This window comes from Dama dama, chromosome 7 (assembly GCF_033118175.1).
Source record: "Dama dama isolate Ldn47 chromosome 7, ASM3311817v1, whole genome shotgun sequence".
In the NCBI taxonomy this organism is placed as follows: Eukaryota; Metazoa; Chordata; class Mammalia; order Artiodactyla; family Cervidae; genus Dama; species Dama dama.
This window is the reverse complement of record NC_083687.1, coordinates 48,585,140-48,610,423: the sequence shown is the minus strand read 5'-3', so window position 1 is coordinate 48,610,423 and position 25,284 is coordinate 48,585,140. Positions and strand designations below refer to the sequence as shown.

The 25,284-nt window shown below is 39.4% G+C and overlaps 1 long non-coding RNA gene across 4 annotated transcripts in view; it reads left to right on the top strand.

Moving 5' to 3' along the window:
* The window catches only part of LOC133059207 (uncharacterized), a 168,582-nt gene that overhangs the window by 140,132 nt on the left and 3,166 nt on the right, over positions 1–25,284 (top strand). For 3 of the 4 annotated variants that reach the window (XR_009693496.1, XR_009693497.1, XR_009693499.1), the window contains one exon: positions 3,633–3,712. The exons of the other annotated variant lie outside the window; for it this stretch is intronic. This is a non-coding gene — a long non-coding RNA (uncharacterized LOC133059207). The remainder of the gene's footprint in view (positions 1–3,632; positions 3,713–25,284) is intronic. 4 annotated transcript variants of the gene reach the window in all.

Sequence of the window (25,284 nt, the reverse complement as noted above, 5' to 3'; positions counted from 1 at the left end):
GATGTGAGCCAGAGTCCAGACAGGTTTAAAAGACCACAAAGCAAGTGTTCGTTCTTAGGGCAGTGTGGGGCAGCAGGCATCTTCTTGTCGTTGGCACCTTCCCAGAAGCTTTAACCTTGGCAAATGGCATGTATGGCAGCTTTGGCCCTGGAGTTGTTTAAAGACTGGAGGGGCCTTAGAGATCATCTTGTCTGAGAAGCTCACGGTGCCTGTAGGAGATGGAGGGTCAGGGTGGTGAGTCATCGGCATTGGAAGCTGGGCCAGAGGCTACGTGTCTGGTACTAGATCCAGGCATCATTCCATCGCCTCCAACTGCCTCTCATCTCAGCCATAAGTTTATAATTAAACAGCAAATGTTAGAAATTTTACTTAAAGACTAGATGGGTTCAATGCAGATCAACTAGTATAAAACTCTCTGACATTTTTTTTCTGTTAATAAACCAGCCTGATAAATTTAGCCCCCTTTCTAACATCAGCTAATAGAAATCATTTTTGACTTATTGAAAGAATTCACCATTTCCGGGAGGAGCCCACAGTGAGCACACGTCCACCACAGTTCATGATGTTTAAGGAATCTGTGTCTTCATAGGAAGGAATACGTGCAAGTTGTCATATGAATGACAATGTATCTCTATGAACACCATTCTTTGGCTTCAACTTGATACATCAGGGGCATGAAGTTTTCAACAACTGCATTTCATTTCCCTTCTGATGGAGTAAGAATACTGCACATTAACTTTAAACCTCAAAAGCATTCGAGAAAGACAATTTAACCTACATCAGCAGCATCTTTAAATAGCTGTACAGCCTTTGTTGTTGTTTAGTCGCTAAGTCACATCCAACTCTTTTGCAACCCCATGGACCCCAGGGACCAGCCAGATTCCTCTGTTCATGGGATTTCCCAGGCAAGAATACTGGAGTGGGTTACCATTTTCTTCTCCAGGGGCTCTTTCCGGCCCAGGGATTGAACCCGTGTCTCCTGCACTGGCAGGCGGATTCTTTACAACTGAGCCACGTGGGAAGCCCACAGCTTTTACTCCCCTCTTGCAAAACAGATAATCAGACCTTTCAACTGGCTAATGCATAACAGTGCTACTAAAACAAACTGATACATATAATGATCTGGTTTTTCTTTTCTTGAAATCCAAGGCTTGGGACTTCCCTGGTGCGTCCAGTAGTTAGGCCTTTGCCTTCCAATGCAGAGAGTGAGGCCCCACATGCCTTATAGCAAAAAGTCAAAACAAAGAATGGAAGTCATACTGTAATAAATTCAGTAAAGACTTTTTAAAAAATGATCCACATCAAAGAAAAACAAAAGCTTTAAAAAATCCAAGGCATGTTATCTGATAAAAAGTCCCTTCCCAAAAGAGACTAGGGAAATCTATGTATACTTTTATCATATGGCAATCCTCTTAAAAATCTTAGCTCTTTTAGAGCACTCTTTATTATTGGCTCCCAGACAGTTATCACTGGAGTAATCGGAAGAGAAACAGGTGTCTAGATGATTTTCCTGTTTTTTCCAGGTTTACCTAGATTAACTCTTATATGTCATGAGAATAATTACTGCTATCGCTCAGTAGAAGGCAATTCAGTGAGTAGAATTTTGTGAGATGACTTGATTGGTGACATATTCAATTACATTTCTTAAATTGTTCAGAAATACACCTGTGGCTCTCTAAATTACAAATGAAGTGACTGGCTCTAACTTGGGGAGCTCCCATTAGGAAGGGCAGGCCAGCTGTCAGGAAGGGAGCCGTGGTCGGGGATGAGTCCTTGGATCCTTTGGGAATCCGTGTCCCAGGAGCCAGACCGCAGACCTCAGAAAGGAGAGTGGAATCGTCCAAGAGCTACCAGCAGAGAAATGAAAGCTGGAAGGTCTGTTTTTATTAATGAGCTACAAGGAAGTCAATCCCACGAGCCCTCAGCGTTTTGTAAATAAGGAGACCAGCCTTCCTTGGGGAACGAGGCTAGAAGACAGCGTCCGTTTGCGGGTGCTGTAGCCTGCATGCTTTACGTGCAGGGTTAGCCTGGCCGGGTTCCTGTGCTCCTGATTTTTCAGCCAAGACCAGACACCCCTTGCAAGCGTACCTCCTACACATCGCCTGGAATGTGATTCATTAGAGATTTATTTGGATTTCTAAGCGAATGTGCCACAGAAGATTAAAAGTGGGTAATCAATCATTTTGCCCTAATATGAATGAATCAGGTGCACTCCTGATAGTATCTAACTGAGCTGTGAGGCAGCATTGGGTGTTTTCTGGAGAACCAGGTAGCCAGAATGAGGCAGCAGAGAAGAGTGGACGAGGGCTCCCGCCTCCCCCCGCCCAAAGTGTCTTTCCCTCCGTCGACCCTCATGTCCACAGCGTTTCTCCGACACTCATCCTTTCAAAAGTCTCATATTTTCATGATCCATACGGCGTGAGTCGTTGTAAAAGAAAATCCAGTGTACACTTATAAAGGACTTTGTACAGATTGCAGACCAACAGTAAGAGTGTAACACAAGACAATATTCTAATTGGTATTCATGAAAAATACAGACCTATCAAAATATTCTATTGTTTCTCCTAAGGTTAAATTGTTTCATTTTTGGTGATTTCTTAATTTTTATGTTTACTTTTGATAGCACACTTTAAATCATAATCAAAGCGAACCTCCTTTACAAAATGATATCAACTTCAAATCCTTCCCCTTTATTTCAGCATAAGCATGAGATGAATAAAACATGGTGTGTAGCAAACTCCGATTTATTTGCTTTAGGTACATGAAACATTAGTCGTAGGAACAAAGTCTCAACTGTTCTGTTAAGTTTTAAATCATAAAGGGTCCAATTATTCATAAGTCATTTTCTTAACTTTTCAGTTACCACCTTAGGGTAAACCGTAATACGTGGGGATTTGGAATTAGCATTACTTAAATAACCTTAGGAACCATGAAGGATTCCTTGTAGTCTACGGGATGTCCTTTCCCACCTTTAAGCCCCACATGAATCAAATTAATCACAAAGCCAAATATATAAAATTAAGATTGCATTTTTGTTGTTTAGTCAATTTCAAAGGACAGAACATAAAAGGAAAAAGAGAGGGCCATTGAAAAAGGCAGATTCTAACAACATCCCATTTATGAATCCTTTTGTCCCACTGACATCGGCAGTTAGGGCTTCCTGATAAGGAATGTGATGTTAAAGTTGATGGGGAAGCCCCAGGTTTTACTGCCAATAACTTGTTTTGTTTGGAAAGTTTCTTCTTTTAATGGTACAGCTGTGCCATCAAATAAAAGTTTGTCTGTTCTTTCCTATTCTTAGATTAATTCTTAGGAGAATATTGAATTTATGACCATTGCCCAATGGTGTAGCAAGCTGCTTTAAACAAAATGTCTTTATTCTCTTACAAGTTGGATAATAACTAAGGCAATGAAATCTAATGAATGCTGTCTTTATGTTCCCTCTGAAGGTGCATGAGGAGCACTGACTTTTAGGGGACCCAGGCTTGGGTCTCCCAGCCGGGGCTGGCAGTGGGATGGATTGAGATCCTGCAGCCGGGGGTCTTGGACCACCAACTAACTTGTGACTTTGAAAGGGGTCCTCATAATGCTTATCATCTCTCTGCAGGATATTTTTTTTTTCCCCCCTGTAGACAGACTGAGAAAGAGAGCAGAGAGCTGATGAAATTCTTTCCAATTCTAAAGAGCTAGGATTCACAGTAAATAGAGTAAGGTAAGTGATTTTTAGATTTTAATGCTCTGTTAAAAAAAAAAAAAAAAAAAAACCCAGCAAAATTGAGGAATAGAGATATTATAATGACTTATATTTATTCTTTTTTTTTATCTTTCTTCATTTTTACAGTATTTTGATTGGAGGAAAGTTGCTTTACAACGTTGTGTTGGTTTCTGCCATACAACCACACAACTCAGTCATAATTATATATAGGTTCCTTCCCTGTCAGGCCTCCTTCCCTCCCCCCCAGACCACCCCTCTGGCCAGGCTTATATTCATTCTTTATGACGGAAACAGAATGGTTTTCAAAAGACATTTATTTTTATTTATTTGGCTGTGGTGGGGCCTCGTTGCAGCATTCGGGGTCTTCAGTTGCAGCATGTGGGACCTAGTTTCCTGACCAGGGATCCAACCTGGGGCCCCTGCATTGGGAAGTGCAGAGTCTCAGCCCCTGGACCACCAGAGAGGTGCCAGGAACAGAACCTTTTTATTATGATTAACTGCTCGGAATTGAGAAATCCCTTTCCTTCATTATCGAGAAATGCCAGGTGGTAAGTCTGCCTGTAAGCAAAGGATGGTGCCCTGGGGTGGCTGAGCGCAGGCTCGGCAGGCGGGGTGGCTGGTGTCTGAGTCCCAGCCTCGGGTCCCCTACGAGGGCCTCGTCTCACCACGGTCCACGGTGTTGAACGTGTGCGCTGCACACAGATGTCTTTGCTCTGCGGGCCATTGGTGGACTGAAGGTAGAGACGGGCAAATTCAAAATGAGAAGAATTCAGTTAATCCTGGATCCTGGATCTAAGAGCATCTGCTTTCCTCTCCGTTAGATCCTGATTTTACTTTAGGACGTTGGGCACATTGCTCTGTCAGCTACCCTTTGTGTCTTTGATCATTATTTGGGAAGGATCATCCCACAATATCAAGACAGAGATATGTCATCTCAACACAAGGCTCATGGATTCAAAAACAGCTACTACCCTGTTTGCATATCATCCCAGGATTTGTGTCTCTTAGCTCTGCGTTTTTATGTCTCAACACTGCACAACTGAGTTCACAGTGGCAATGCAATTAGCAAGCTCTCTGAAAAACTGCCTCCGTTTGTGGCTGCTAATGTATTTGCTATAGATTTTAGTGACAGAAATAGTGATATTAATGTCGTCAACATCCATGTCACTGCTTGCAGGCATCATGTAAACCTAAAGGTTACATTTTAAATTATGAAAGGCTGGGTTAAAAAAAAAAGGTCCTTTATTTTTCTAACTTGTCACATTAGAGTTTAAGATTATGTTATAGGTGCCCAGAATTAATCATAGTATTAGGTAGAAGTAAAATATAATGTGGGAAGCCTGTATCATTGATTTGGAATATTTTAAATATTATACTATATTCTCAATAATAAGGTAAAATTCTGGTTTATGAATAGTCTTGACATTTAGCCAGATAAATTTGTAAAAATCTACCATCAGACATATCTTAATTAGCATGCATTTCTCTGCTTTGAGGTTCCCAATATACAAAAATCCAAATTATAAAACAGAATGGCTTTTGAATTTACTCAAAGTGGCAGATACAGACACACCTTTGTATGTGGAGGATGTGTACAAACTGTATATTAACTAACTGCATGACTGGGCTTCTCAGGTGGTGCTTGTGGTAAAGAATCTGCCTGCCAAAGTAGGAGATGCAGGAGACTTGGGTTTGATCCCTGGGTTTGGAAAATCCCCTGGAGAAGGAAATGGCAACCCATTCTTGCCTGGGAAATCCCTTGGACAGAGAAGTCTGGTGGGCTGCAGTCCATGGGGTCACAAAGAGTCGGACACGACTGAGCATCTGAGCATAACTGCCTGTTTATTCAATGTTCCCGATAATCTTCTGAAGCTAGTCTTTTTATGTCCACATGAAGGATGAGCAAACTGAGTCTTAGAGATGAACTAAGTTGCCCAAGATCACACAACAGTAAAGTGGTGATGCTAAGACAAAGTGAAGGGATCAGTCTCCAAAATCAATGCCCTTATGGATGGATCAATTCTAGATTTGTAACTGTATTATGAATTAAAACTATTATTATAATTCTTAGCCATTATATCTATGGTTTTTGACACCATTTTTTTTCTTACTGGAGAATACTGTTGCTTTTTTGGTTCTCTCTTTTTTTAGGATAGGTTTGAAGAATGTGGACTGATCCTTTGAGTGGTATATATATATGTGTGCAGGGGACAGTGATGATGACAATTTTCTGAGGATATTTGAAGGCAGAAATCATCTCCTGTGCTGCATTGATTACCTTTCTTATACTGACATTATGCTTGAAAGCAAAGGGCATGAGTGGTTCTTGGCTTCCTCCTTTTTCTGTCCCTCCTAAAGCCACAGAGAAAATGTTAAAATCCATGGCAAGTCATTGTTCTGTGAGAACTTCAGTGCTTAAAAAGACTAAGGATGGGACCTATTTATTAATTAGGAGAATTAAAAAGCTAGAACTAGAAATCTTGCTATCCATGGCTAGAGTCCTGCTTGAGAAATTTCTTTTTTTTAAATTGAACTATAGTTGATTTATAGTACTGTGTTAGTTTCAGATGGACAACAAAGTGATAATACATATTTATGTATATATATATTTCTAATTATTATTCATGTGCTAGTTTAGTTAAGCCCATTTCCACATTAAATATTAGGAGGTTGTATCTCCTGCATTTGCAGAAACTTCTTTTCAGGTTTACAAGTTTTTAAATAGCTGCCTACCACTTAATCATTAACAAGGTTAGCTGAGATATTTATCATTTATTCATGTGCTAGGCAGCGTATTAAACAGCAGAGACGTCACTTTGCTGACAGAAGTGCGTATAGTCAAAGCTGTGGTTTTTCCAATAATAATGTATGGATGTGAGAGTTGGACCATAAAGAAGGCTGAGCACCAAAGAACTGATGCTTTCAAACTGTGGTGCTGGAGAAGACTCTTGAGAGTCCCTCGGACAGCAAGGAGATCAAAGCAGTCAATCCTAAAGGAAATCAACCTTAAATATTCACTGGAAGGATTGATGCTGAAGCTCCAATACTTTGGTCACCTGATGCAAAAAGCTGACTCATCCCAAAAGAAGACCCTGATGCTGGGTAAGACTGAGGGTAGGAGGAGAGGGGGGCAACAGAGGATGAGATGGTTGGATGTCATTGCCGGCTCAATGGGCATGAGCTTGAGCAAACTCTGGGAGATAGTGAAGGAGAGGGAAGCCTGGTGTGCTGCAGCCCATGAGGTCTCATAGAGTCAGGCATGACTGTACAACCGAACAACGACAAATTCATCTATCAGATATCTACTAATTACCTATTGCAGGCAAAGCATCCTGCTAGATGCTAAAGATAGATAGTTTTAAAATCAAAACTATCATATTGCTATGTTTTGTTGCTTAGAATCACACAGCTTTCTAAGACCTAGTGGTAGTCCCTGAAATAAAGGAAATTTCTTCAGCTTTGTACTCAAACCATTGACATTGATGCTATATCCTGTCAGAAGGCCTATTTGCATGATATTATGGAGTCTAGAAGCATCTATTTTTATTAGAAAGTGATGTCCAGTTTTATTTGTCTTAAAAATCAGTGCCAAGTTTTATTTTGTGTTTTAGACTCAGACCAAAGGCATTGCACATAGGAAAGCAGAAATGCTTTGGCTGTTTTTGCTAGTTCTTTTGACTCACGTTTCAGGTCAAGATTTTGTGAGTGAAGAATGAAAGATGTTTAAGCATCTTGTTTGATTCTTACATTTTGTGCTTTGCATCCATCTAGTTGACATCTGCATAGGTGTGTGCTAAGTTGCTTCGGTCATGACTGACTCTTTGTGATGCTCTGGACTGTAGCCCACCAGGCTCCCCCGTCCATGAGGTTCTCCAGGCAAGAATACTGGAGTGGGTTGCCACATCCTCCTTCAGGAGATCTTCCTCATCCAGGGATCGAACCCATGTCTCCTGCAGCTCCTTGCATTGGCAGATGGGTTCTCCCACTAGTGCCACCTGGGAAGCCCTGTTCTCATATTGGAGACTGTCTATTCTTAGTGGAATTATGGCTTGGAATGAGGTGATCATGGTGTTCAGAGAATCAGATATTTTGATCCTCCTGTTTCTATTAAATAATGCAGCTATTAAAAAAAATGCAATCAGTCCACATTGGGAGAAAAATCATTTGTGGAATAATTCAAATGCCAATGGCTTTAGTATTTTCCAACTCTGGAAAAATTAAGTAACTATATTATAAATGCATGTTCTTAAGTCATCAACAGGAATTTTTCTGAAATCCTCAGAAACTTAACAGAAGATCAAGGATATTTTGTGGGTTACTTTTTGAAGACAATCAAACAAAAATAGTGATTGTAGCATTTGGCGTCCAAATGGTATTAACTTTTGGCTGTTGCGTTGATTTCATTAAATTCAATGAGATTTTTGTTGTTGTTGTTTTAAAGAACTTGCCAGAGAAAATTTGCATACCAGAAAAAAGTAGTCATGGAATTTATTCGTTAGCATTTTTTACCCAGGAAAGGTCTTTGAATGCAAAGTTTTAACTTTGGATGGAGTTCTTTTGGATGCGTCTCCTGGAAGGGTATCTTTGCGCTGCAGGCTGCCTAAATCTGGAAGAATTCAGTCCCGTTGACGTCCTTTGTTCTTGGCTGATTTACATGGAGTATAGTGATTTCCAAGGCCACAGTATTCAAAGAATTTCACCATTTCAAGAACTGCTGAAGGCCTACCACTCCAGATCAATCCAGTGCATGGCAAAGTCACTGGGGAAGTCATTTTATAGGTATTTAGGTTTGTTTTTTTTTTACCCTAACTATATAGTATTTTTTCTTTTCATATTTTCACTTCTAATTAAATCCCTCACCTCACTGCTGATGTTAAGAATGAAGGCAGGCATGATTTTAGCCTTCGGGTTTTGTCAGTTGATTCAAAAATGACAAATTTTTGGTTAGTTATACTGACTGATCCTTAAATGGCTATTTAAAAATTGCTTTTCTTTTGTCTGATTTTAGAAGTGGCCTGGAAAAAACAAGAACCAAAGGTATTTGTGATGCCTGGGTTGAATGGAAGCTGAGATCTGTCAGTCAATCCTTATCTTACCAGATACAGTTTAGAATATTTTATTTTTCCTTTTCTAAAGTCATGTCAATTCAACAATATCATACTTTTTTGCAGTGATAATATTTAATTTATGAAAATTATATTTTTCTGGAAAATAACATTTTTCTTTCCAATTCACCTTTACAATTTGTCATTGTATTCAGGTCTGGTGAGGGCAAACATCATCGATAATAAAAGCGCATTTTTGACAGAGGAGGAGCAGTCAAGACCAGTGCAACCCCAGCTGCTAAGTTCACTAAGTGGGCTGGAGATAATTAACCCTCACAGGAAGCTGAGCCCACAGGGGTTTCTGGGCTGAGGTTCCATTTAGGATCTCTCCTTTCAGAGAGAGAAGGAGGTATGGGGCAAAGAAACTCGCCAGGCTTCAGCACAGAGAGCAAGGCAGAACTCCGGCTTCTAGATGGAGTCAGAATTAGGAAGCTGGAGTAAGAACCCTCGTCTCACTCGGGTCTGGGGACCAGCACTTGGCTGAGATGTTGTCTGGCCCTTCACATACCCAGCTGCTGAAAACTAGAGGTGGAAAGGAAAACCTGAAAAGTCCACCAAGTGTGGTGAAGCAGTTGGATCTGCAAAATCTGAGTTTTGAAGGAGGCTAAGCATTATGTTTCCATTTGTTTCTGTGACTGAAAGCAGAGGCATACATTTGAGCGAGCATCTGTGTGATGCCTTCGGAGGGACTGAATATTCTCGGGGATACCGTTATGCCACAGATTTCAGAGTGATTCTGGAGCACAAGGCACTGTTCTCAATCCCCTAGTCTTCAATTTGTCTCCCGATAATAAATAATGTAAATAATGCTAAAATTAAATGAAAGCCCATTTCACAAGAAAACAAACAAACCCCTCAACATTAAAATGACAGAAGAGTCCCCACACAGAGCAGAAAGCCCCGGAGTGGTGGCCTCACCATGGTAGAACTAAATCATCAGTACAAGCAGGTTCTAATAAACCATTCAGGGTGATAAAAGGGTGCTATTATGTTACAAAGCCCAGAAGACTCTGCTGTTGCCACCACCACAAAGAGACTAGGTTAAAAGACTTTAAATGGGATTGCCGTAGCTTTTCTACTGCAAAAAGGCAGGGCAACGGGCAGATAATATGTCTTTATTAACATACAGAATAGAATGCTAATACTAATTAGAGGTATCTATGAATGTTGGACAGTCTGGTTTGCTTCATTCAAAAAGTGAGGGGAACATTGTCAGAAAGAAAACACATTGTACTGAAATGACCCCAATAAAAGTCTTCTTGGATAATGAATTAAAATATTCTGTTGCAGAGAAACTTCTAAAATAAAAGTAATTGAGGTAAAAACCTTACGGTTACCAGGGGGGAAGAGGGGATAAATTGGGAGATTGGGATTGATACCTACACACTACTCTATATAAAATGGGCTTCCCAGGTGCCTCATTGGCAAAGAATCTGCCTGCCAAGCAGGAGATGTGGGTCAGATCCCTGTGTCAGGAAGATCCCCTGGAGGAGGAAATGGCAACCCACTCTGGAATTCTTGACTGGAGAATCCCATGCACAGAGGAGCCTGGCAGGGTCCATGGGGTTGCAAAAAGCTGGACACGACTGAATGGCTAAACCACCACCACCCCAATGTATGAAATAGATAACAAAGACCTACCATGTAGCACAGGGAACTCTACTCAATACTCTGTAATGACCTCCATGGGAAAAGAATCTAAAAAAGAGTAGATACACGTGTATGTAGAAGTGATTCACTTGGCTGTGGTAGAAACTAATGCAACACTTTAAATCAACTAGACTCCAATACATTTTTTTAATTAAAAAATTTTGCCCATAAAAAAGAAAAGTAATTGATCAATTATTGTTTGTTTAATAACTTTCCGGTACCTCCCATGAGCCAAGCACTGGGGTAGGTATGGGTACCTACCAAAAGAGACACAACGTTTGTTTGCAGTGTAGTCTGCTGCTCATCAGACCCAGGACTGGGCTCACATTTATCCTTTTATGTTGTTAGTATAAAACCCGTGTGAAACTTCAAAATAAAAAGCCATCCTTCTAAAAAGTTTTGCATTTGTTATTTTGACATCTCTCTTATTTTTGTCTGTGTGATTCTAACCACTTTCTGACCCTTAGCTCTGGAAGGTTAAATAAAAAAGAAATGAACTTAAAGAAACAGTAAGATACAAAAATGTTGAGATGTCATTCTTGTGTGATATTATGCATTATGTGAGAGATTGTCATCACTAAGACAATTGCTAAAATTAGTTGTTAAAATATTAGCTGGTGACATGACAAGGAATTTTTATTATAATATCTGAAAATTAAAAAAAGGGTGTGAAATATTTTGTATCATCTTGATATAATCTCCTGGCAACAGAATCCTGGCCCTGTGCTACAGTCATGCTTTCAGTTATATTACTAAGTCACACATTCAAGGCTAATGAAAAATGACCTTTTATTTCCATGGTGCCGTGCCCTATGGTTTTTAAAATGAGTTTCAGAAATGAAGATGCAAACTCGAATGGAAAGAAGAGTTATTTAGGGTGTTATACTTGTCTTTTTGTGCTTTCTTACATAAGATCAAGATAAATGCTGGTGTTTATTCGTCTTAAAATTTGGGTATGTTTGGTTTTGAGTTAAAGAAAATATGCAATACTAAATCATAATGACAAACTTTGCTGGTGTGACTCATGCTATTTTCAAGCTTCTTTTGTGGCAAATGTTGATGCAATCTACAATTTTCCCTGAAGGGTTTCTTTCATTTATTTTCTTGGGGGAACATCCTTATGGGAGTGGGTTTTGCAACAGATTGAGTGTGCTAATAACTCTGCCCTCATTTGATGAGCCTGTGATTAACTCTGTGGTGTGTTCTCCCAACTATCAGTGTGTATGTGTGCATGTGTGTGTGTGTGTTGACATGTGTATGTGCTGTGTGCTGGTGTGTGTGTGTGTGTGTGTGTGTGTGTGTGTGTGTGGTTCAGGGGCAGATTCACCAGATTATCACTGATGCTTAATCTTCCTTGAGAACTGGCATCACTTTAGTTCCCATATAGGATGGGATGATAGGCAGTGGGCGGGGGAGTCTCTTCAAAAGCATATAAGAATAAATCCTTAGGGGAGAGTAACCTTTTCTATTACTTCAATCATAAGCTGCTATTTTGGGTTTGATAGGGACAGAATGAAGGTGCAAAATAGGTGACTAAATAGTTAATCCCACTAGAGGTTGTAAATAGAAAGGTATGGGAGACCCCTATAAGTTAATGATCACTCAAGAAAGCAGGTTTGCTTAGCCACAAAACCAAGCAGGCTTGCTTAGCAACAAAACCAGGCGCAGAAGCACGAGATGCCCCCAAACAATAAAGCGATGGTGGCCTGAGCCCCACATCCCGCGTGGTGAGCTCAGGAAGTTAGTGACCCCCTGGACACGCTGTCTGCACACAGAGAAAAGCAGTAACTTGTGGACCTAGTTTGATCATTTGGGGACAAGAAAACTCCCCTGCCCAACCTGGAGGAGGAGCTGATGATGGAAGCATGACATCCACTCAAGAAGACAAGGAAACTCTTCTCCCCTCCCCACTTGGCCTTTGATTATAAAACTGTAGCCCACTTAGTTCTCAGGGGGCGGCATCTCTCACCTGCCTGCTTGTCAGCCTCACAAGCGTCCTATTCTAATCGATCCCTTCTTACCTATCACTTTGCTCGCGCTGAATTCTCTGTACTGAGGCGAAAAGGACTATGGTCCCAGAGCTCTTCTGAGCGTCCCCCACCCCCTGAAATGACACCGGTTAGTTTCAGGCTTGACTGATCCTTGAACAACAGGGTGCCCTGTGCACATACATCTGATTTTGGATGGCTTTTGGCATGGGTTTTGTTCATAAAATCCCGTGGTTGGAGGAGCCTGATAGGTTACAGTCCAAAGAGTCGGACATGACTAAGTGACTTCACTTTCACTTTTGTTCATAAAACCTGTAACTAATTAAAAAAGTTAGCTTTAAGTTGACAGCCTTTGTCCAATTCCATTGATCGATAGTGTAATGCTTTAAGTGTCTGTGTAAATGGACTTCCTTATTAAGTTTTTTTTTTAAATTTCATGTTTAAAATAGCATGTAGCTAGCAACCCCTGATATAAAGCTTTCCACATTCCTACGAAGACATGAAAAGATCAGGATTAACAACAGTAAAACAAATAAACAAAAGTGAAAACCAACCACATAAGCAGTAATCCTGTCATCAGAATGTGGAAAGATGCTTTAATAACTGTATAGAGTTGATGCATCAGGGCTCAAAATGCAGCCTGGGCCCAATCTAAATAAAAATAATTCCCTTCAGGAGCGGAGGTGTGCTTGCTCCCAGGGTACGCTTCCCCGTTGGTGAGATGACTGCCCTGCCTGACCATCACTCTCTGAGGCAGAGTGTTGGCCACCTGTCTTGTTTTTCTGCTAGTCAGAAGAGCCGAGCCCCAGAAAACAGCCAGGCAGAAAGTAGCCTGGGGCTTGGAGAACTGGTAGAAATATATTGCATTCTGGGCAGTGCAGCTTCCACCAGAAAACACTGGGTGGGCCGTGTTTGGGGATGGCTTCTTGTACTGACAATGACAGCTTTCTGTGTCCTTCATCCTCCCACTGTGAAAGGAACCAGGTAACGGATGTGATGTTTACAGTAATTCCAGCAGACAGAATCCTACTAGACACTAGTAATTGGACCTTATAGATTCGAGAGAGACCTGCAACCTACCCCGAGTGCACAGTGTGCACGCTGATGGCTAGGTCGTTGCACTGGATGCACCTGCAGAACTTTATGTCCTAATTCCTGGATGAATCACGCGTAAGCAATAGTAGCAAAAACAAAACTTATCTAGGGACCGTAAGAAATGCCCCCACATCAAGGGAAATGAAGCATCATTCTGAAAAGTCAGAGTAGATTATGGAAATTGTTTTTTTTTTTTTGGTAAAGAACTAGACAAAGGAAAACTGTTTAGGCATCAATAGTAAGATGCATGAGAACTCAGCATAAAGTCGGTAGGGAAGTGGAAATCTCTACTGGGAGCAGTGAAGAGCCAAGCTGATATTCAGAGAAAGGCATCCATGAGCCGAGGGACAAATTTGGGAAGAATTTCCATACAACGGGTTAACAAGTAAAATCAATTTAAGTATTTAAAAAGGAAATGACACATCTGAAGAGAGAGTATGGAGATTTGAACCTCAGAACTACAGATCTCCCTCACAGGAAAATCAAATACTCAGGATCATTGGTGACAATTTCACTAGTGGAAAAACAATCTGAATTTGCAGATCAGAAAGTTTTCATGGGGAATTTCTTGGTGGTCCAGTGAGTAATGGGCCCAGGTTCGATTCTTGGTCAGGGAACTAAGATCCCACATGCCACAACTAAGTCCCAGCACAGACAAAATAAAGTAAATTAATAAAAAAGGCTTCCATATATTTCTGTCAGCCTTAGGAAGGGGGACCACAGATGAAAATGCAGACCTCTCAAACTCGTAATTGCAAGAATACATTGCAAATAAATCTTTAGTACATCCAAACAGAATGACTACCACAAAGTCATTGTTAACAGGGCACAGAATAAAGCAGATCTGAGCCAAATGGCTGAAGATCCTGGGCAAGTTAGTCACTGGGACTTGAGAAGAAAATATTCTATCCCAACAATTGTGCATCTGGTCATGCTTTGTGTGTGTGTGTGTGTGTGGAAGCAAAAGAAAGATACTCTGCATTGTAAAAGTGTTTAAAATATATTATCTTGTGTTAATTAAAATTTATTTCCATCGATGGCAGGATTAATCCATATGAAAACCTAAAATCAGGAAAAAACCTAGATTCTATCTCAAGAAAATGGTAAAAAAGGTGGACAGGGTTACTGAACCCAGCTTCTTCATGACTACGAAAATCATAAATGTCCAGTGTTAGGAGAAAATTTCATACAGTTGGGCAGCACAGGTGTAAATAATGTCATGGCAAAATGTTTTTTTACGAAACAGGAAAATGTTTGCAGTGTAATCCATAGACTGTGCTTTGTGAGGACTGTCCCTGTGTTTGGTTCTTCATTTTATCTCGAGTACCTAGTGCAATTTCTGGCATAGTCATATTTGCCGACTGTAAAAACAGCATTTTCTTTTTTCTGTTTAATTTATATTTCACCTTTGTTTTCATATTTTAGGAAGATTTATGCTTACAATTAACACACTTCACAATATGTCTTGTCTGTGGCACTGATCATTGTAATCCATTCAGAATTTGGGCTTTCAAAGAGTGATTTGAGATTGGATTTTTTTTAAAAACTTAATTTGATTGCAATAACTGGGGATATTTTATGAATAAAATTATCACATAATCAAAAAATGTTTTAAATGGGTAACTTTGTTTTAACTTAAATTGACATAAGGGAGTCTGTGAGCTGGCCTAAGATTCATAGCATTTTTTTCTCTGGGAGAATCCCGAGAGGTCAGTTTATAAACAAGTAATTATTGAACACACCCAGGAGGATCTGGATCGTATTCCCAGTTCTGCCATTAAGCAAATTGCTTAATACCCTTGTCTTCATTTGTACAAGGTTGCACTGAGGATAAAGTTAGAGACAATAGATGAAGCCATACCTTGGAAAGCTGGGAGAGTCTGCAATTATAATTTGTCATCATTAATAATAATACACTTATTACATAATACTCATAAATGCACAATTTATGTGATTATTTTGAACCCTTGGCCAAAATTAGGTATTACAAAATAAAGCATTTCTTAATTTCATTTCATTCTCATTTAGCTTATAAATTTGTCCAATTAAAATACAATTTTTTTTCATCAAAATGTTCATTTATCTAGTTGAAATATTTAGAGCAATTTTAAAATTTCAAAATTTAGTCTTGTACATTTTAACTCTCTTTTCAAAACTTACCTCGTTCCTCCTCTACTTTGTGGGGACAAATTTCAATGACATTCTGTTTTCAATAGTTGAAATTTGAAAAAACAAATCCTCAGAATCTTATGTGTATTTGCTTCTGAATCAGATAAATTTTAAAATATGTGAGCTACTCTTTGTGTTTAAGAAATTACGTTAAACAGATGGGGTGGGGTGATGGAGAAAAAGAGAAGTAAGCAAATACTTAGCGTAAAACATAGTAATATGAACCCAGCAACATCAAATTTGTGGTAGTAAATAATGTGATAAACTATTCATTGTTTTCCAGCTTGGCCAAATGGAATGTTATAATCTAGGAAATTCTTTTTTGCAACAAAAAGAAATGAAGTTGAATAACATGTATATAGATGTTTTATATAATATGGGATTTAGGAAATGAGTTTATGACAACTGGGCAAGCATAGGGACCAAAACTGGAATGAGAAGAAAAGTAAATAGTGAACCTCATTCTAGAAATGAGCCAAGGTTAGAAGCAGGAATTTCAGATTTGTCAAATTAAGTAACAGTATGTATAGCCAACATCCTGACTAAGTAGTGGAGATAACCCAGGAAAGAGAAAGCAAAGATCACTCAGCACGTCCCCTTTGTGCTCCTTATAGGGCAGGGTGGCGTTTGGATGACATCACTTTGCTCAGTGAGGACCACCCAGGGCTCCTGGTGGCATGCATATTTGGACACTCAGAGGCTCTGAAGAAAGCCTGTGGCCCCCACGTCCAGAAATCAACCCTCTTGGAATCAGCTGATTCCAATTATTGGTTGATTCCGATACGCATTGATTCCAGTATTCTTCTCTGAGGAATGTTCAGCTTCTTAATACCATCTTGGTCTCCAAAAAATGTTGCCTACCAAATATTTTTAAGAAAAGGTGAATGTCAATTAATTTTTTCTTAAGAAGTGCTTTATAAATTCACAACAATTTTGTACTCTCTAGAGCTATCCAAGATGGTCTCAAAATCAGAAAAACAGAATTCGCGTCATTTGGAACAATTTTCCTAGAACCGTTTCTGAGAGAAATTTGAGCTAAGATTTTATTATATTGCCACTACTCATTTTTAACATGTTTAAAAAAAACAAAAACAAAGTACTGTATGTACTCATGACTATTATGATTCATTATTGATTTTGGAGACATAGAAAATCTGTTGCCAAGTTAGACTAATTTTATGCAAGTTGTGAAAACATCCATCAAACAGAAATAGATTCCAATAGAAACACCCAGTGACCAATAGCATGGAAGAGATCTTTCAGATTTGAGATGAAAATGTAATGGAAGCAATGTGATATATGGTTTGTTGTATTTGAGTCACTATACCCAAGGTAAACTATCTGTCCTATACATCAATGTAAGCTTCTGAGACACACATTTTTCTTAGGAACAAACTTGGTGCAGGCAGATTCTTTACCATCTGAGCCACGAGGGAAGCTCGTGTATATACACACACACACACAAATATGTCTATGCGCACACATACATATATGTATATATGTCCCCCCAGTAAAGTGAAAGTCACTCAGTCGTGTCCAACTCTTTGTGATCCCATGGACTGTAGCCTGCCAGGCTCTTCTGTCCATCTGATTTCCCAGGTAAGAGTGTTGGAGTGGACTGCCATTTCGTTCTCCAGGGGATCTTCTAGACCCAGGGATCAAACCCGGGTCTAGCTGCCTCAGAGGCAGATTCTTTATCATCTGAGCCACCAGGGAAGCCCCAATAAACATATTTTAAAAGTTTCAGCAGTGAACTCTAGTACTGTGCCCATCAACTTACTCAGCTTTACCATACTTGAGAAAATTAATAAAAATGTAGTTTCAAAATGTGGAGAAATAGGAATTTATAGATGTATTTTCCCAAGAGCTTATCAATTATTGATAAGCCCCAGTAAGCATTGTTTTAAATGTGTATGAAAGCCAGCCTAAGTATATAAGTCTTCAGCTTATTTGCTTAGAATTTGCTGAGCATGGCCCTTGCACTGATTAGTCAGCTAAAGGAGAGCAGAAGAGCGTGTGTGATGTGGTAATGTCAGTGGGAAATAGTGGTCTTGTGTTGGGAATGCAGAGAAATAGAAAGACTTGGGAAAGATCAGAAGGGAAAGACTGAACTTAGGTGAACAAAGGAGAAGACACAGTCATGACGGTGGGCGTCCAGCTCGGGTGCATGGGAGTGAGTTTTGCTACTATTTCCAAAAGAAGGGAACACGTGTGGGAGAGCAGGTTTAGGGAGAAGGATGGTGACTCCAGTTCTCATCTGCTGAGTTTGAGGGGTTCACGGGATGCAGCAGAGATTTCTAGCTGCCTAGTTAACAAGCTGGGCTGAAACTCTGAAGGAAGGGAAGACCTGGAGTAGAATACGTGGGTTTCAGCAGCTAGGAGCTAGTAAACAGAGTCTTGGGAATGGTCATGTCACTCGAGGAGAATATTTGGAGTAAGAGAGGATGCCACAGGAGAAGAACCAAGGAACACCAAGACCTCAGGAACTGACAGCAAAACAAGAACCCTCAAAAGACACCGAGATAGTAAGGGGCTGGAGAAGAGAAAGACCAAGAGTAGATCATCAAAAAAACAAGATCCGTAATAGTTTGGATTTTAGAAAACAGAATGCCAAATCAGATAGCACAGAGAATAAAATATTCTTGACCCAAAGGCACCCTTGGAGTGTGTTGTTTTCCTGTGTGTCAGGGATTCGTAAAAAGCCTTGCTTGGTAGATCAGAACCACTATTTGTCATGTTTCTTAAAGACACAACACAGAGACTAGATCATTGATTCATTTATTTTTGAATAAATCACAATTGACCACCTCTGACTGATTAAGGCCTTTGGGGCTTTGTGAAGCTCAATGATGTTGAGGTAGCACATGAAATTGTAGAACTTACAGTACTGAGAGCAGTTAAAAGTTTGAATGACCCGTAAACACTCAACTCACACAGAAGCAATCAATGTCTACAGAATAACAGCTTAAACACTGTGAGGTGTGTCTTCAAAAAGATGACATTTTTTTATCATATCTGTTAATTTTTTTAAAGCAAGTGATTGCAGAGAAGACGGTTGATCTCGCACTTTAATGGGAAGTGTTTTTTATATAAGAAGATGGAGCTTTACTTCTACTTGTAAATATTTCATATTGTAGGTAATCATGATATTCTGTGTTTTCCAATTTTAGACTTAAGATCCATAAAGATTAGAGTCTGTGACATTGAGGAATTATAAGAGCCTCCAGGGATGTTTCAGATATAAGAAAGTGCAGCGAACCTGTCTGAATAACTGATCACATGTCAAAGTGGCTACTTATTCAGAAATCGATGCCCCACACAGATACAGTGGCATAGCTTTTGATGAGAAGGGGATGGGATAAAAGATGTGCCGCATTTAGTTTTTAAGTCTGTCTATAGTGACTTCACTTTCCCTTTTCCCTTTCATGCATCAGAGAAGGAAATGGCAACCCACTCCAGTGTTCTTGCCTGGAGAATCCCAGGGACGGGGGAGCCTGGTGGGCTGCCGTCTATGGGGTCGCACAGAGTCGGACACGACTGAAGTGACTTAGCAGCAGCAGCAGCATGGTGATTAAAATGGACACTCCAATATGCTACATTTAGAGAGAGAAAGGAAGCATGGGTCATAGTCCCTATTATATTAAATGGTTTATTTACATAGAGAAATAATACATCAGTGGGGGGTAAAAAATCTGCTGGCTCAGTGGTAAATATTCTGCCTGCCAATGCAGGAGATCCAGGTTCGATCCCTGGGGCAGGAAGAACCCCTGAGAAGGGAATGGCAACCTACTCCAGTTTTCTTGCCTGGGAAATCCCATGGACAAAGGAGCCTGGCAGGCTACTGTCCATGGAGTCACAAAGAGTTGGACACGACTGAGCAACTAAAATACCACCATCATCAGTGGAGTGAAAGGCTATAATAAAAGTGAACAATTGCTTCAAAGTCTTTACACCAATATTACACTCAGATAAAGTCAAGCTATCTGAATTTTTGTAAAAAGGCATCTAGATAGAATGCCCTTAGTTTTAACCAGATGAGTCTACCAATACCCTAATAAAGTAATAAGTAACATGCGCTAGCACCCAACCTTGTCAATTGTCAATGCATTTCAATCCCCTTTACTCTCCCTATTATTTTCAATCACTTCTAGCTTCCAAAGTTTTTACTCTACTTACTGGAATTTTAGTGCAGTTTTAAAATAATTTTATCCATCATATTTTTACATCGAGTCCATGTAACCAAACATTCAATCATAGATGTCTCTCACTTTGCATTACAAATGTGCTTCTGAGAAGTAATAAATTTAATGATATTTTAAATGCATTCTGGAAACTAATTATTTGAAAGCACATTGTGGTGAATTCTTTTGTAATTCAAATGTTATGTAAGCTTGTGCTGCCCTGAATTGGATTTTATTAAAACAGTATTCTAAGTACTAGCACTGATGAGAGAAATAATTCACACTAGACTACAAATGTTCAATGAATATAATTGAAGTACAGAGTATTTAAATAGCAAAAAGATACTTTCACCTTCAAAAGATGTTTAAACACCTGCTTGTATTTTAAAATAAGCTTAAAGTCATGTTCAGGTCTATATTCACCCTTCCTGACTTTAAAAATCTGTCTTTCTAGTTGGGCTTATATAGAGTCTGCTTGAAGCCCAAGTAACAATCTTACAGTCCTAAGAACTTTTTTTAAAAAAGACTTCTTTTCATGCATGGCAAAATATAAAATAAAAGCACACATCAACCTCTGAGATGGCACCAAAAGGAATCCTTAAGGATCATTCTTCTCATAACTATCATTTAATCTCCATTTTGTTGACTAAGTTTATCTTTTTGTGGCAACTAGATTGCAAAATACTTTAAAAAAATAACCAGAATCACTTTTTGGAACTTTGTTTACTAAAAGACCAAAGATTGTTATCTAATCTGCATACCACCACAGTGAAGGTCACTCATTTAAGGAAGATGGCTTTAAAACCCTCTATCTTTATACCCATCTGTGTTTATCTTACCAGTAACACATAAGAGACAGGAGCAAATTGTAATTGCAACCTAAGGGATCATTTCATTTGCAGGGTTTTTTTTTTTTAATTTAAAATTTCTTTCTAAAGGAGAATATATCAATCCATCTAACATATTTATTTCTACCCTGTACTTACTTGATGCATGAGGTGTACAGTGATGAATGTGGCCTTGGAACCTACCTTCAGAGGGCATATAATCAGTCTACTGAGAAAAAGAAAGCCTGTTTGTAAACAACAAAGTATTGCTGTGATTACGGGATGTAGACAGAGTGCCAGAGAAGGGGGGAATTATCTCCAGCTGGAGGAAAGAGGAAATCATTCCCATATCCATGGACAAATTCCAAGCCTTCTCAGTGGAGCACATCCTGTGGCCAAGGGTCCAGCCATGCAGGCAGGGGTCCCCTGGAGAGTTGCAGGTAGCTCTGTTTCTTTAGGCAAGAGACCTGTGTGCATTGGGGGAAAGTCAAAGCACGTAGGCCTTGAGTGCCAAGTTGAGCAAACTGAACAATTTTCTATGCAAAGTCTTGTATAGTCAAAGCTATGGCTTTTCCAGTAGTCATGTACAAATGTGAGAGTTGGACCATAAAAAAGGCTGAGTGCCAAAGAATTGATGCCTTAGAATGTGGTGCTGGAGAAGACTCTTGAGAGTCCCTTGGACTTCAGGAAGATCAAACCTGTCAATCCTAAAGGAAAGCAACCCTGAATATTCGTTGGAAGGACTGACGCTGAAGCTGAAGCTCCAATACTTTGGTTACCTGCTGTGAAGAGCCGACTCACTGGAAAAGACCCTGATGCTGGGAAAGATTGAAGGCAAAAGGAGAAGAGGGTGACAGACGATGAGATGATTAGATAGCATCACTAACCCAATGGACCAGAATTTGAGCAAACTCTGGGAAGGACAGGGAAGCCTGGTATGCTGCAGTCCGTGGGGTTGCAAAGAGTCAGACACGGCTTAGCAACTGAACAACAAGAATAGGTAGTAATGGGAGAATTTGGAACAGGAGAGGATTATGGTGCAATGTATAGTTCAAGAAAATTAGTCCTCTGCTGTTGTATAACATGGATGGAGAAGGGAGAAAGGATGCTCAGAGCGTGAATGCAGACAGAGGATGTCACCGTCATTAAGGGGTGAGCATATGTGACCGAATGAGGCCAGACAGCTCAGCGCAGGAAAACCATCCTGAGAATCAGATGTGTTAAACTGTCAGGAGGGATGGAGCCTGTTATGGGGACGGTGGAGGGAGAAGGCATTTAAGTATTCATCTCCACGCCTGGGAGAGGGAAGGTAGCATTGAATTAATAGAAATGGGAAAAACAGACCCAGAAACAGGCTTGGGAATAAAATAGTAATCTTGGTTTGCATGCCCTATACAATGTTCGATGTCAGTGTTTCACACTTTCTGCAAAAGAAGTGATTTCCACAATTTATTAGTCAAGCATTTGCATATTCAGATACTTTTTTCTTTCTAAATTAATATAAGGGTTTCATTAATTTACTAAATTACATTGCTGGAATATGGCAATTCCCTAATATTTGGAACTAATATTAGTTCCTTCATGGATATTTGCCGCTACTCAGTGGCTCAGTTCCTAGCAACTAACCTCTTTAATTAGAGAAAATAATGAAATGAGTGTAAATCACATTCTGCTTTTGGAAATTCAGTCATCTGTGTGATGTCAGCCTTCATTTTAGAGTTATTTAAAAAATGTATGTAAGAAGTACACGGAGTTAGTTTATGATCTGTGTGTTTGGTACCCTTGTGAGATTGGTTGTAGGACCCTGAAAAAAAGGGTGAAAGTGCTGGTCGTGTCCGACTCGACTCCTTGTGACTCCATGGACTGTAGCCCACCCGGCTCCTCTGTCCCTGGGATTCTCCAGGCAAGAACACTGGAGTGAGCAGCCATTCCCTACTCCAGGGGGTCTTCTAGACCTAGGGATGGAAGCCAGGTTTCCTGCATCGCAGGCAGATTTTTCACTGTTAGAGCTGCCAGGGACCCTCCCTGGTGCCAGAATTTACGATGTAAAGTTCCTTATATAAAATGGTGCAGTATTTGCATTTAACCTAAGCACATCCTCCTATGTACTTAAAATTATCTATAGATTACCTATAATACCAAATGCACTGTAAATACTGTGTATGTAATTTCCTGCATGTGGCAAATTTCAAGTTTTGCTTTATGGAACTTTCTGGAATTTTGTCTGGATATTTTCGATACACAGTTTATTGACTCTGCAGATGTAGAACTCACAGTTACAGAGAGTTGACTGTATTTCTTTAGAACATGGCCTCCAAAGTTTTCCTGTAAAGGAATCAATTTTTATTTCTCTGAATTTTTTGATAAGTGAAAAATAGATTATAAGATTAAAGGTATTGTTTATAAATGTAATATTTGTATACAGAATTATCTGTACTTTCCTGATCATTAATGCTTCTGTGGTAAGTCTAAACATTAGCCCTAAATTTTCATGTTACTTTGTACAGAATAGGAAAGAAAATAGTGTATTTCCAATATTTAATAGAAAGTCCAAGGAGCTGTTTATAAGTGTAGGTTATATGTACTTTTAAGAGCAAAATAATATTTTTAGAGTGTTGTGAATAACTCCAACACAATTAGGTAAGTCAGAAGTGTTGGGATTTATGTTTATTCATTTAAATCAACTGTGCAGATCAGTCATTACTAATCTTGAGAGACTTTTCTATATCTTCTTTTACTTTATATTTCATCTTAACCTTCCATTTTAATTTAGTGATTATGTTTTGACATCAAATAACCAGATTCCAACATTGACTCCTTTGCAGAAAACAGATACAAATTATAAGACTTTCCCCAACCTCATTCTTGATCAATAGACCATGAAGTACTGCTTAGAGGGTCTACTTGAAACCATTTGAAAAAACTCCCCAAATCACGTGACTGACATTTATAGGATTTTCTAACTAGTCCTGCAGTATTAAGATAGTGCCATATGCACAGTTTATTTTATGAGAACTGATTCAAATCCCCTATGTGATGCAGTTGGGTTTCAAACATCATTGTATTAATAATTCCTGAGAAAATCCAGTATGTCACAATTCACTCCATAAACAACATATGGAGACATAAAATATTTTATAAGAAACCTTTGGAAATCAGGGAATCTTAGATTAATGGTGTATTACAATTAAGAGGAAAAAGCCCATGTGCTTATTAACTTTTTGTAGTGTAAGTATCAAAAAGTGAAAAACAAGAATAACCACAAAACCTCCCTCAACCTGGAAAACTTAGGACTATCTATGGAACCCAATATGTTCTGTAGATAATGTATTTCATTGCTGAATGCAGTTGATCTTACTGAGAATAATTCAATGAATATAATGCCATTTTTCTACTGTTTCAATTATATTTTAATACTGGAAGAAATGTGTGAGACTTAGTGAATTCTGCCATGATTAAAACTTAATTCCATTTATTAATAGCCATTGTATTCTATTAAATCTGGTAGAAAAGATTTATACTGCCATTTATTTCCATTCTTAATCATTGGAATGAAAGAGAACATATCAGTGTGCTTCTTAAAATGGGTTTGGATTATGAATTAAATATAAAACTGTAGCTGAAAAAACAGGAAGGTGTTTTAAAATGAACGAAAAAGAAAATCTTAGAGCGGCGATGGTCTGAGGTTGGATTGTTTCACCCTCACTTCCTTCTCTTCCCTCACCTCCTTTTCCTCCTCCTCTTCTCCTTCCACTTCCATCCATCCCTTCCGACTCTTTCTTCTCCCTTTCCTCGCCTCCTTCTTCTTCCTCTTCTTCTCTTCCTTCCTCTCTCCCCCGCTCTCTCTTCCTCCCTCCCTGAAAATAATTCCAAACTTTGTCACGAGGTGCTATAGTACATTCTGGAAGTAATACATATAATGCTATTTAACTATTACTTAAGCAATAAATACAAATAATTGCACTTAGATGCATACTGAAGAAGAAAATCATGGTGTTACAGCATGTACAATTTTAAAATTTAAACCTTTCATTTTGAGATACTTGTAGCTTTCACATGCAGTGTAAGATATGATATAGATGTCCCATGTACCCTTTATCCTATTTCCCCCAATGGAAACATCTTACAGCACTCTAGCTGACCTCACAGCCGGTGTATGGACGCTGACACAGTCAAGACCGAGGACATTTCCATCAGCACAAAGATTCCCTCGTACAGTTTCTTTGCCCCTCCCCATTTCCTCCCCACCGTGACTCCCTCCTTAATTCTTGGCAGCCATTAATAATGTGATAATATAATATGATATGATGTGAACATTGAAAATTATGAAGACTATTTTTTTAGAGTCATTCTATTCTTTTTGCAGCCATCTGCCTCCAGTGCAGGAGACGTGGGTTCACAGGAAGGTCCTCTGGAGAAGGAATGGCAACTCACTCCAGTATTCCTGCCTGAGAAATCCCATGGAAAGAGGAGACTGGCTACAGTTCATGGGGTCGCAAAGGGTCAGACATGACTTAGCAGCTAAACCACCACTGTTTCCTTCCCACCCTGACT